The 13,443-nt window shown below is 37.9% G+C and overlaps 1 long non-coding RNA gene across 1 annotated transcript in view; it reads left to right on the forward strand.

The window, feature by feature from the left end:
- The first annotated feature begins 968 nt into the window (after window positions 1-968).
- LOC128124477 (uncharacterized) overlaps window positions 969-13,443 on the forward strand; it is a 31,748-nt gene continuing 19,273 nt past the window's right edge. Inside the window, exon 1 of the long non-coding RNA XR_008222886.1 lies at window positions 969-7,775. This is a non-coding gene — a long non-coding RNA (uncharacterized LOC128124477). The remainder of the gene's footprint in view (window positions 7,776-13,443) is intronic.

Consider the following 13,443-nt stretch of genomic DNA (forward strand, 5'->3'; position numbering starts at 1 on the left):
CTAAGGGCTTTAAGCTAGAAGTAGCAGCTTCCCAGGAAACCAAAGCCTGGGAAGTTGTGGGTCTATCTTTCAGATGTGGTCAGTAAGGTTACTGAGGCTGGGTCTGTTTAAACCCTCACACACCATTCCAAACATGTCCATAACAGTAGAGTGAGGGACATGGGTCTTATGAGTGTCCTCATGTCCTTTATGCCCGTATCACCCTCCAGCTGACCTCTTAAGTCTGGCCATGGATGACTGAGGGGGCCCTGGCTCCCTTGACCCGTCTCGGGTAATCACCACAGCATGAGTGCAAACCATCTCTTTCTTTCAGGGCCAATTTTTTGGTCCTGACAGAGTACTGGGGACCCACCTTTCATCTTGTCTCTATTGCTAGAAGAGGGGAACAGCCTTAGCATCTGTATTTTTGGGGTATTCCCCATACCCACTGCTTCCTAGTGGTACCAGCCTGCTCCATCCCCTAGCTGGGAAGGAACCGTTTAACTAAAGCAGGAAACACTCTTTCTTTTGCACCCCCATCTCCTTGATCCCAGGCTTGCCAGACATCCTCCTCCTCTTCCACCAAACCACACAACCTGACACTGGCCAAAAGCCAAGATGGTGAAGCTCACAGACTCTAAGAGGGACTCCACTACTGACATTCTGCTACATGTACAAATATTCAAACTGCCTTTTATTGAATCTGATCACACCATAGCCTAGTGTTGCCTTCAGCCTGGGTCTAAGAAACTTTGTTTTCAATGGACAGCAGTTATTTCAGAGACTCTTAACTCATTAAATACTGTGAACAACTGACTGCATACTGCAGAGGATGTTTATGTTCTAGAAAGATTCTAAGTAATTTGTACCAAGATCTTATAGATATTCATATATATATATATATATATATATATATATATATATATATATATATATATATAAAATCTTCTTAAAATTTATAAAACTGAGAAAACACAAAGACTCCAAAAATTATGAGAGAAAGATCAAACACAGAGGCAATTTCAAAATATATAAAAATTATACTCCGTGGTGATATATTGTGTGTCCTAATAAAGCTTGCCTGAGGATCAGAAGACAGAGCCAGCCACTAGATTAGACACAGAGGCCAGACAGTGGTGGCACACACTCTTAATCCTATCACTCCACAGGCAGAGATCCACTTGGATCTCTGTGAGTTCAAGGCAACACTGGAAATAGAGCCAGGCAGTGGTGGCAAACACCTTTAATCCCAATACTGGGAAGCACACATGCCTTTAATCCCAGGAAGTGACAACAGGGTGGAGAAAGGTATATAAAGCACAAGGAAACAGGAACTACAGCAGTTCACCTGAGACCCTTTTGGGTGAGGACTCAGAGGCTTTCAGTCTGAGGATTTGTGGAAAGAGGATTGGCTGAGAAGTTGGCAAAGTGAGGTTGGCTGTGCCTTGCTCTGCTTCTCTGATCTTTCAACTTTCACCCCAATATCTGACTCCGGGTTTTTTATTAAAAGACCTTCTAAGATTCATGTTATAGTAGCCAAGCAAGCTGTGGAGTGTTGAGAAAGACAACAGGGGATACCAGAGAGAAGACAATGTAGATGGAGTTTAATACTTGGCAGAGATATTAAGTTAATCTTATCAAAATACTATAGGTATTATTTTGGGAAATAGAGAAAGTAACCCTAAAAGGCACAGAACCTGAAGAAACTACAAAATGTTCCAAAAACTCTGTGTGCAGGACAAACCAAGAGGTTTCTATGGTTCTAACTAAATACTGTAAAAAATTATAGTAATGAAACTATATAATATTGGTTTAAACCCATAAGCAGCAATGTAAATGAAGAACAGACAGCATCACTCCCATGCACAGTCAAAAAAATTGTATTTGCCTCTGAGTACTAATAATTATTGATAATTCAAACACCTACAATAAGATAATCCTGAGATTTTATTCATCAGAATTCACTGAAATTGTTTATAATGAAATAGAATTTGGCAAAACCAACTTCATTTACTGTTTCTACTGTCACTTCAGCCCTTCCCCATCCCTTCACCCCTTCCTCAAACCCTCTAGCACACCTGAATCCTTTGCTACTGTCTCCTCTCTCTTCTCCATCCAGGGTTCTTTGTTCTGATTCACAGGTGAGCAGGACTCACTGAGCAATGTGAGCCCTGCACAGGAGAAAGAGATTCTTCAGAAGTCACCTAAAACTTTTCACGGAACAAAAATAAAAGATGCTAACAACTGACAAAAGAATAAACTTGAAGGATAAAGAAAATATCAAGAAAAACTTCTCTCTCTCTCTGAGGATGTCACTTTACTCAGCTGCCATACAAAGCTGGCTTTACCTCGACACCCAAATTTGGTGAGCCCCCAAAAAATATACACAAGGAAAAAGCAGAGACCAGTTGCCAGGATTGACATGGACACAGAAATTGTCTATAAATTACATAGAAATGGAATGTGAGCTCATTTAATGCCAAGAATGAAAAACCATTTCAACCCCTATGAATTAATCAATGTAAGACACCAAAAATGTAGACTCAGCGAGAGAAGAAACATGACTGTCAATAGATCCATGAAAGACCCAGGTCAAAATATGACATTAGCTCCATATAAATGCTCTGAAGAATGTGAGAACAGAAGCAACATACCTCAGCATAATAAACAGAATGAGATACAAACTAAATACTATAACATAATACTAAAAAATGACAGCTGGAATAATTTTGCTCTAATCAGAACAGAGAAAGGTGTTCAGTCCCTCCATCTTATCTCAACCCAAAGAGTCAGTGAGTAGACAGTTCAAGAATGACAGAGAAAAATTTATAGGAAACAATATAGGAGAACGAGAGAATCAACTGGACCTCCTACAGAAAAAATATAATTCTGCAACTTAAAGACTATAAATACCTACAGGAAAGCTCAGATCTGATAGCCCTCTCAATAAGCTACATAATCTATATTGATCATCACTTAGTTGGTTTTTTTGCTCTTGTTTATTCATACAAACAAGAATATGCTGGAAGTCAACAGACCATTCACAGTGCCTAGGAATATCTTGGAGTCCCTGTTGGTAGCATTCAGAGAGTCAAAAAACATGCAAGCTTGGATTGGGGAGGAAGTTTTCCATGGCCTACCAGCTTTGCATCCTGTGTGCTACAATCCTAACCTCCCAAGGAAGGCATATGCATGGGTGTCATAGAGACAAGACTATTTTGTGGGTAACAGAGGCTTTCTGATTCAATCTGAGGCTGGCCCACTGAAGTAAATACATAGGTGGTAATAGGAACATCACCAAAGCCAATAATGAGGAAGGAAACAAGCCCTAGATGGGAATCAACTATTGACATTTTGCTACATATACAAATACTCAAACTGCCTTTAAGTGATTTTGTTCACTCTAATAGCCTGGTGATGCTTTCAGTCTTTAATTCAAACTATGATTTCAATGGGCAACAGTCATGTCAGAGGACTACAGAGAGAAAGCCTCTCAAAAGGACAAAAAACAAAGACACCAAAAAACAAACAAATGTAAAAATCAAAATAGTTCCTTAATCCTAGTAAATAGCAATGTTTAAGAAGTGTGTTCTCTCCAGGCAATGGTGGTGCAGGCCTTTAATCTCAGCACTCAGCAGGCAGAAGCAGGTGGATCTCTGTGAGTTTAAGGTCATTCTGGTCTATAGAGAGAAATTCGTCTCAAAAATAACAGCAACAACAACAAATCCCCAAGGGCATACGTGAATTCACTTTTGAGTACTGAAGAAAAATGGGGAAGTGTTGACTCCAAGACTACACAGAGAATCCCTGTCTTGAAAAACAGAAAAATCAAATGTCTTTTTCAAGAACTTGGAATGCTAAAAGCAACAATATTCAGAAAATTGAAGAATACATAAAAGACATGTGAACACTGAATTACTAACGGCAAGTTCTCATTCAAACATATGAAGAATATGAAAGCATGTTTGTAAGAATCTAAACTAAAAAATGCTACAGGTATTTTTTAACATAAAAAGTGAAATCTTCCTAAAATATGTAATATTGTGCAAAACCATGAAGAGGTCAAAAATTTTGAGAAAAGGTTCAAACCAAGAGTTAATTTTTAAAATGTTTTAAAATTATAGCAACACAAAACATTAAGAGCTGACATGAAGACAGAAGAAATAGGATATCAACAGGAACACAATATAGATGGAGTTTAATACTCTGTAAAGACATTAAGCAAACCTTTTTTTTCTTTATTTGTTTTCTGAGACAGGGTTTCTCTACATAGACTTGGTGCCTGTCCTGGATCTCGTTCTGCAGACCAGGCTGGCCTCAAACTCACAGAGATCCACCTGGCTCTGCCTCCCAAGTGCTGGGATATATTAAGCAAATCTTATCAAAATCCTGTTGGCATTATTTTAGGAAATGGAGAAATTAACCTTAAATATAGAGAACATAAAAGAACTACAAAATGCTCCAAAACTCTAAGAGCAGGAAAAGCCAAGAGGCATCAATTATTCTATCTAAACATTATATTAAAATTATGATGAAAACATTTAATATTCATATGAAGACATGATCAGCAATGTGAATAGGAGAGGGACAGCATCACTCACATGCAAAGTCTAGTAAAATTATATTTGCTTCTGAGTATATTAATACTTACATAGAATACCTACAATAGGAATTAATACCTACAATAGAAATAATCTGATATTATACTCAGTGGAATTTTTTAGAAACATTTTAAATGAAATATAGTCTTGCATTTTCATGTCCTGTTTCTCCTATCCCTTGAGCTCCTCCCTATGACTTCCTTGATCCTTTGACCATACCTGGATTCTTAGCTACTGTTGCTGCTACCTTTTCCATCCAGGGCTCTTTGTTATGCTTCAATGGTGAGCAGATCTGGTTGAGCAATGTGAAACCATAGGATAAAGAGATTCTTCAGAAATCATCTGGAACTTTTCTTGTATCAAAATTAGAAGATGCAGAACAGCTACCAAGTGAATAAACAGAAAGGAGAGAGAAAATATCACAAAATGTCTTTTTTCCTCTCAATATTTAACTTTCCTTTATGAGATGTAAGACTCATTCAAACATAGCTTATAGGCATGGAGAGATGTTTTCCCATGAATCCTGAGAAGCAGCAATGGAGACTGCTGGTCACCCACAGAAACCAGACTGTTATACAAATCCACGAGAGTCTGTTAAAGGGTATCAGTAGATTTATTAAGATATAAAATGGGGAGAAATACACTCATGGATACAGAACAAAGTATAAACAGCTGTTGTCATCCTCAGTTCTGCCCAGGGGAGTATGTAACCAGTTGTCTGGTCTCCAGCCACCTCAAGAGAGCATGAGTGCATGGTCCCTCTTCAGTTTTAAGCAGTCACATATCCAGAGAAAACCACACCTCTATTGGGCCAGATATCCCAAGGCCTCTAGTGAGTGAATTCCCACATTTCCCCTTTTTGTCTAAATAAGAAGGTTCTAAACCTAATACAAAGTTATATACAAAAAGAACAATTATCAAGTATTGTCTAGAAGAGAGAAAAGGTAATAAGATAAACAAAAATGGAACTATACAACCAACAAAAACAACATCAAGCAAGAAGCATATACTAAATGTTCAGGCCAAAGATAATTGGCAATTTACAGAGATTACTCCAATATCTGTCCTATTATGAAGAATCTAAATCATGTACCTGAAATGTTCTTAGTTAAAATATGAGAGGATTGTAACTATAATTACCTAGTCTTCAACCCCATCAAAGACCTAAGAAGGAAAATAATATTACCTGAGTAAGTTGGAAGTATAAACAAACAACTTCAAAAACATGCAAGATATGACCGAAACAGCTGGCTGCCTGGACATTCACCCAATGTTTCTCTGCAACACTGGGGCAACCACTATTGGATACAGGCCTAGAATATATGAGACCATATTCAGAAGCAGGAAATTTTGAAAGACTGTCCTACCCTGTCTTGGCAAGACTTGGCAGTTGCTTTTTCCTTTGTCCTGCTCATCTGGACTGGAAAGCATGCTTACTGTCAGCAGGGCAGTTCTTTGCCCAACAGGGCTACTTTTGCCAAGAAGAAGACAAACTCCATATGCCCATCATCCTCTTGGAAGTAGATCAGTGCTACCAGGAGCAATTGTGTCTCAGGTCAACAGAATTCTAAGTTATTAAAACATTTAAATGCCATATTCTCTAGGTCTATGAAGTGTTTGAAGATTACCTATCCATCTGACGTATATTTCTGTATATCTAGAAAACATAACTAACATGGCTATAAGTATGACAAGTATGGGTGAATATTAACCTTTAATTCTTACCAACCTAAATATCTTAAAGACTAAGGCTTGACATTATAAAAATAATTTGTAGACAGATGTACAGTATAAGGACAATGATCTCAAATTTGTGACAATATACAAAAATCTTAATCATAGGTAGAAATGTATAGTGCAATATGACAATACTTTAATTTGTATCAATATACAAAATATCCTAAATAGAACTAGAACATACAAACAGTTTGACAAAAATAATTTTACATTTATATCAATTATACAAAAAAATTTTTTGAACAGGAGTAGGAACATATGTACAATATGACAAATACAGTTTTGTATTTGTATCAATATATAAATTATCTTAAACAGGAATAGAAAAATAATTTTACATTTGTATCAATATACAAGAATCCATACCAAGGCAAATTACCTAAAGCTGATAGTTGCTAAATTAGTTTACAAGTAGATACAATAATCTACCTTATTATTCTATTCTATCTATTCCCCTTTTCTTTTCCAAAAGAGATTCCTGAGCCTAAACTCTATTGTTTCACTCCCAACACTATTACAACTTATAACCAACCACTAACACATGACAATTATCCATAACTCTGAGAAAACAAAAACCTGTTGGGAGAGGGGACGTCTTCTTCTTAGAAATGCTTCCTGCTATCTAGGGGGCAATGGTATCTCTATGGGATCCTGTAAAAAACTAAAACAATGATTAAGTCTCATTAGGACTAGCTATATCATTTGTAGTCAGTCTCAGAGTGATTGGTAAAGCTTATCTGAAGTTCTGGCTAGAGGTAAAAAATAAAATGGTGGACCATCTCAGGTGGAACTGTCCTGAACAGTTTGTAGTCCAATGCTGATCTTTGAGTAATGTTTATTGGATCAATGGCATCATTACGGACCAGGTAGAATTGTTATGCAGCCCCATCTTCTTTCTAGATACTTCAGATATCACTGTTATAAAAATTTATTGTTCACTATGGAAAACTTAAACAATATTAATATCAAAATGGAAAATTTAAATTTTAGGAAAGCACTATATATCTAAAGAAAATTTCCAAAGAGTCAAGAATAAGTATGGGGAGGAATAGAATTTTGACAACAATAGTCCCTAGATCTTTGGTTTTCTTCTGTCCCACACCATGTAACTCTTCTAATATGAGACAGAAACTCTTAATTGTTTCTTTTAAATACATGCTTGGATTTAGAGGAGAAGAGAGCCATGCTCCAATTCCAAAGCCAGCTTTGATTTACACTTGAGTTAGGACTACAACTTTTCTTAGAAGTAAAGGATATGGATGTTTAGGTAATGAGATTTTACCCTGTAGAGAATATTGGTACCATTAGGTCTGGTTTTTCCTTACTTGGTAATTTTTTCTGGATGTCTTTTCTTCTTCTTTAGATGTCTAGATATCCAAGGTTTTTCGATTTATTGAAGATGAGTATTTCAATTTTTCTGTAAAGACAAAAACAGAATCCTGCCCCGACCCTTGTTTGGTGAGTTTTCCTTACAACTTGTAGAATTGTCACATTGTGGATGAGCTATCACTTCCCCTTATTAAGAGGTTTCTCCTGTTCTAATCAAATCTTTACTAATTTTGATGGTATCCATTGCTTTTCTTCTTCTGTGCAAACAAAAGTGAAACCCCTTCCCCAATATAACACATATCCTGGTTTCCATTCTGAGGTCAACACATCTTTAAAGTACACAGACTGATTTAACTCAGTAGTTTTTTCTGTTGTCCAATGTCTCTCCACAGCTATTGTTTCTTACTCATTAGCATTAAGAAAATTCAAGGTTATTGAGACATTACACTGTCTATCTTTGGGGATTTTAGTTTCCCCTTTTCTGTTTTTAAGCATTTCTTTTAAAGTATGATCAGCTCTTTCTACAACTGCTTGTCCTGTAGGATAGTGTGGTATATCTGTAATATGCGTTATATTATAATATGCAAAAACTATCATTTTGCAGGAAACACATGCTGAAGCATCATCAGTCTTAATTTAGACAGGTATACTCATTGTGGTCATAACTTCTAATAGGTGTGTAATTATACAATCAGCCTTTTCAGAACTCAAAGCAGTTGCCCTTTGAAATCCTGAGAACATATCTATTGTATGGTGTACAGATTTAAATTTTCCAAATTCTGCAAAATGAAACACAACCATTTGCAAACTTTGTATAACTTTAGGATTACTTCCTGCAGGTAATGGAGTTTGGTTATAGAAGGAACAACTAGGACATTTTTTTTAATGATTTCCTTGGATTGTTGCCAAGTGATAGAAGAATCCTTTTTTTTTAAACCTTTGCTATTGACATGGTGATTTATGAAATTCTGAGGCCTCCAGAACATTTCCTATTAATAGGCAATCAATTTCATCATTACCTTGTGCTGGAGGACCTGGCAGATCCGTATGGGATCTGATGTGTTTTATATATATTTCTATTCTGACTATTTTCTGCAATTGTATATGTAAGGAAGTTAATTCTGATTTGTCAGGAACAAATTCAGCAATTTCAATATGTAAAAGAACTCTTTCTGCATATGGAGAGCCAGCAACTTTAGTGAGAGGTTCTGTAAGTAGATCAGTACCATAAGAATGGCATACAATTCTTTCTTTTGCATAGAATTGTAAGGGCTTTGAGCCACTTTACTTAAATTTCCTGATTTATATCCTGTCTTTCCTGATTTATTTGCATCAAGAAGGAATGTAGGGACTCCAGAGGTTGGTGTTCTCTGTGCAATGTGAGGAAGGACCTAACTGGTTCTTTTTATGAATTTAAATCTCTCATTTTTGGAATAATTATTTAATCTCTCCCAAAAAATTACTGTAAACTCTTTTCCAATATTCATTATATTTCCACAAAAAGGAAATTTCCTCATTAATTAAAGGTACAACAATTTCTGCTGGGTCCATTCCTATCAATTTATAAAGTCTTAATTTTTCTTTTAAAATCAAATCAGAAATCTTTTAAACATAGTCTTTAAGTCTTTTAAGTCAATAACTATAATAGGCCATTCTTTAGGTAACAGAGGAGGCAGAGGCATTCCAGGCTGTAGAGAGTCCATAGGCTCAATTACTTACTCACTCAATTACTTATGACTCTCAGATCTCTCAGCATTCTCCATTTTCCAGATTTCTTTTTAATAACAAATACAGGAGAATTTCAGGGGCTGGTAGAGTCTTCAATATGTTGAGCATTTAGCTGCTTCTGAACCAGCTGTTCTAAGGCCTGTAGTTTCTCTAATGTCATAGGCCAGTCAGTTAACCATTTTAAAAGTCGGGCTGTTAATACCTCTGAGAGTTCAATAGCTGTTGTGCCCTGTTTTTGTACACCCTGAATGGCCAGTGACTGTTTTTTATAGTGTCTTATAATACTATTCCTAGAAACATGAATTGGTTTATGGTCTGTTTCTGAGATTGGAGGAATGTTAATCTGGGTATTCCATTGCTGTAACAGATGAAGACCCCATAGATTCACTGCTACATTGGCCACATATGACCTGAACTTTCCTTTCTGTCCTTCTGGCCCTATGCATTCAACCCATCTTGTGCTTTGTTTTACCTGAGATAGGGTTCCAATCCCTAGGAACTGAACATCTAACTCCTGAAGAGGCCAATTCAGGTGCCATGATTCTGGTGTAATTATAGTCACATCTGATCCTGTGTCTGGAAATGACTGGACCAAGTTTGACTTGAGGGACTGCAAGAGGCCACCCAAAGAAGTCCCCAGTGGTAAAGGGTTGCCTTGTTTATCCCTTGTTGATCTGCATTTGTTCATCCAATGTTGGCCTTTGCCACATCTTCTGCATAATCCAGAATGTTGGAGCATTCATTCTACTGGGGTCATTCCTAGAAAGAAACATTGTTCTTAGGAATGCCCTGCGTACAATTTCTTCTTATATGGCCTGCTTTACCACAATTAAAACATTTGGCACTTTGATTTCTCTTTAGGCCATTGGAAATAATCTCTCCTATCCAAGCCTCATCACTATAGTTATGAGACTCAATATTGCCTATGTGTTGGATCCATTCTTCTATGGTTGTTGATCTGACTTTTCAAGGTGCAATTATCTTTTTGCATTGTAAATTAGCATCTTCAAAAGCCAAAGATTCAAACTAGTACTCACATAACTTCTTGATCTGATAATGCTCTATTTACAGTCAATCTTTGCAAAAAGTCAGTGAAGGGTTCTTTTGAGCCTTGTATCACTTTAGTAAATGGCTTAATTCTTTTTCCTGATTCTTGAATCTTATCCTAAGCATTTCAGGCTGCCATATGGCATGGGGACAAGATGTGCTCATCAAAGGCAGCCTGCTTATTTATGTTAGCAAAACAGCCCTCACCAAGTATTTTATCGTGGGAAATCTCAAAACCTCTATCTAATCTTACCTTGCTGTTCAAGGGCCTTAGCTTCTTCTCTCAACCAACTTTTCCATTGTACTGATGACTATATTCTAAAACTGCTGAGACTAATTGATTTCAGTCATTTTGAGTGATTTTGAGTCTTCCCAGAAGACTATCTATTCAGCATCTGTTTTACAGATGCTGAATGCGTATCATAGGAGACTATTGCCTCCTTAATATCTTTTAAATCTTTCATATGTATTGGTTCCCATTTACAATCTGAATATCATTCTAGATAATTATGATTTACTGACATTTCAAAAACAGTTCACAGGATTAATAAGAGCAGGTGAGCTGACCAATCTAGGAAGCTCATCTCTAACTGTGTAAGGTACTGGTGAAGTTAAATCCACTGTAACTTCTTTCATCTGTACCTTAACTCTCTTTTATCAGTTTTTACAAATTCTTCTAAGGCTTGGAATCTACTTGTAACTGCCTTCTGTAGGGTCTGAACCTCTTGAACAGTGAATGCTTCCAAAGACTTCATTAGATCAATCAGTCTCTTGTTTTCATCAATCGTGTGTAATTCTAAAGATATTGTCTTATCCATCAATGCTACTTTGTCATCCTTAGAGATTGTCTGTATGGCATGGAAATTGCCTTCCAAAAGCAATGATCTATCTGCCAATTTCCCTTAAGCATTTTTCATGGAATAAATTTTGTCTGCAAATTTATAACTACCATATTCCATGGAATAACTTTGTCTGCCAATTTATCACTATCGTTTTCCATGGCATGAATTTTTAAGCCAATTTATCAGTATCATTTTTTATGAAATAAAATTTTCAGCAAATTTGTCATTATTATTTTCAATGGAAAAATTTTTTTCAGCCAATTTATCATTATCATTTTGCAAAGTCTGTATCATATCAATTAGTTTTTCATCTTTGGTTCTGTTATTAAACCATTTTTAAAGGATATGATGTGAATTGAGAGACTGATAGCAACTATAGCTAAAAATTTGTACATCTCAGGTAGGTCGCATAGCTCTTTTAAAATTCCATCCATTGCACAAATGAGAAAGTTTTTAATTTCCTGCATGGTAATATTATCTGCCATTGCTCTAGAAAAAGTTTACAAATTCTAAAAAAAAATTATTGATTGATTGATTGATTGATTGATTTATCTATCTATCAGTGTAAAGTTATGTAATTTTACTCAGATAAAAATCTTAGGAGAGTGTCCTAGGTAACCAGAAAGGTATGGCTGGCTGGTTTGTGAGATAATTTTAGTATATAGTGATGACGTTTGGCCGCCAGGTGTCACTGGTGTAGCACCAGAGGGCGTCCTGGGACACTGTAGCTCTGCTCTGATTTGCATTTCTGAAGTTGACTGACCTGTAAGTTCTAAGAAACTACATTGAATTGAAAGCAACTACACCAAACAGATTTTGGTTAGAGAGAAAAGAAAAAGCCCAGCCCGCTGGCACTCATACACGCAACAGGTGCTGAGGGGCCGCTGGCCATTCATGAGTGGGCATAATGTACCCGCAACTCCCGCAGTGAATTTCAGGCAGCAATTGGAGCAGGGCAGGGGCCAGTGGGACGTGCACTAGCTGGATAGCTGGCGAGATGGAACACGGACAGTGCAGGTCAATCTGCCATAGGCAGCATTCCAATTTCGGACCTCCAGGTGCAGAAGGACATGCAGCTGCCGCCGCTGGCCTCTGTGGCCCTCTATGCTTAAGCAGAGAAGAAAGGTGCTGTGGCCACACTGCAGAGCAGGCCCACTTGGCTGAGGGATTGGCTAACAGGAGGCACTGCTCAACCCCTGCAGAGACTGTGGAACACAAGTGGGCTGGGGATGGGGGAGTTTAGCGGCACACTGTGCAAATGTGCCATGCAGTGAGAACCTACCTGTGTGTACCTAGCAGACCTGATTGGGCTGCTTGCCCAGGGACTGCAAGGCAATTGCCAGGGGAGTGGCAGAAATGCTCCTGGGCCAAGGCAGGAACCAGAACGAAGCCGAACAGAGGAGGGGGCAGGAATTTCAGGAGATTCAAGTTCAGACCCAAATCAGGAAAATCGAGCCAATCGGGAGAATTGGGCTTCGAAGGGGGACTGCTGGTGAGGGTTATTAAGCTATCCCCACCGTTGCCATACAGGGCAGTGCGCCCCAGTAGGGGCGTTTGGGGTCTGAACACATGGGCACCACATGTTAAGTGAATCCATGAGAGTCTGTTAAAGGGCATCAATGGATATATTAAGATATAAAATGGGGAGAAACGCACTCATGGATACAGAACAAAGTAAATACCTGTCGTCCTTGGTTCTGCCTGAGGGAGCATGTGACCAGCTGTCCAGTCTCCGACCACCTCAAGAGAGTGTTAGTGTGCACCCCTCCTCAGTTTTTAGCAGCCATGTACCCAGAGAAACCCACACCTCTATCGGGCCAAATACCCCATGGTCATTGGCAGAGCGAATTCCCACCCACCAGACTGCTAGAATCCTGCAAAAGCAGGTATCTGTAGAAAGGCTCGAAAACGGGGTCTTGGCATTCTCCCTCCTACCTCAATCACAGCATGGAAGGGCAACAAAGCTTGAAATATGAAACAACACTTTGGCCCATGTATGTACAGGCAAAGTGCTTTTCTTGAACCAAGGGGACACTTTTCAGATGTAGGTGACTTATCATAATTATTCAAGTGATGATTTCTAATTTTATTTTTACCTACACTGGGTTTTCTAATCATAAAAATAATGTGGCCTGATGTCCTCTCACAGCATGCAGACCGGGCTTGCCTGGATACAAGCT

This window comes from Peromyscus californicus, unplaced genomic scaffold (genome assembly GCF_007827085.1).
Source record: "Peromyscus californicus insignis strain IS unplaced genomic scaffold, ASM782708v3 Scaffold_4__1_contigs__length_199733344, whole genome shotgun sequence".
In the NCBI taxonomy this organism is placed as follows: Eukaryota; Metazoa; Chordata; class Mammalia; order Rodentia; family Cricetidae; genus Peromyscus; species Peromyscus californicus.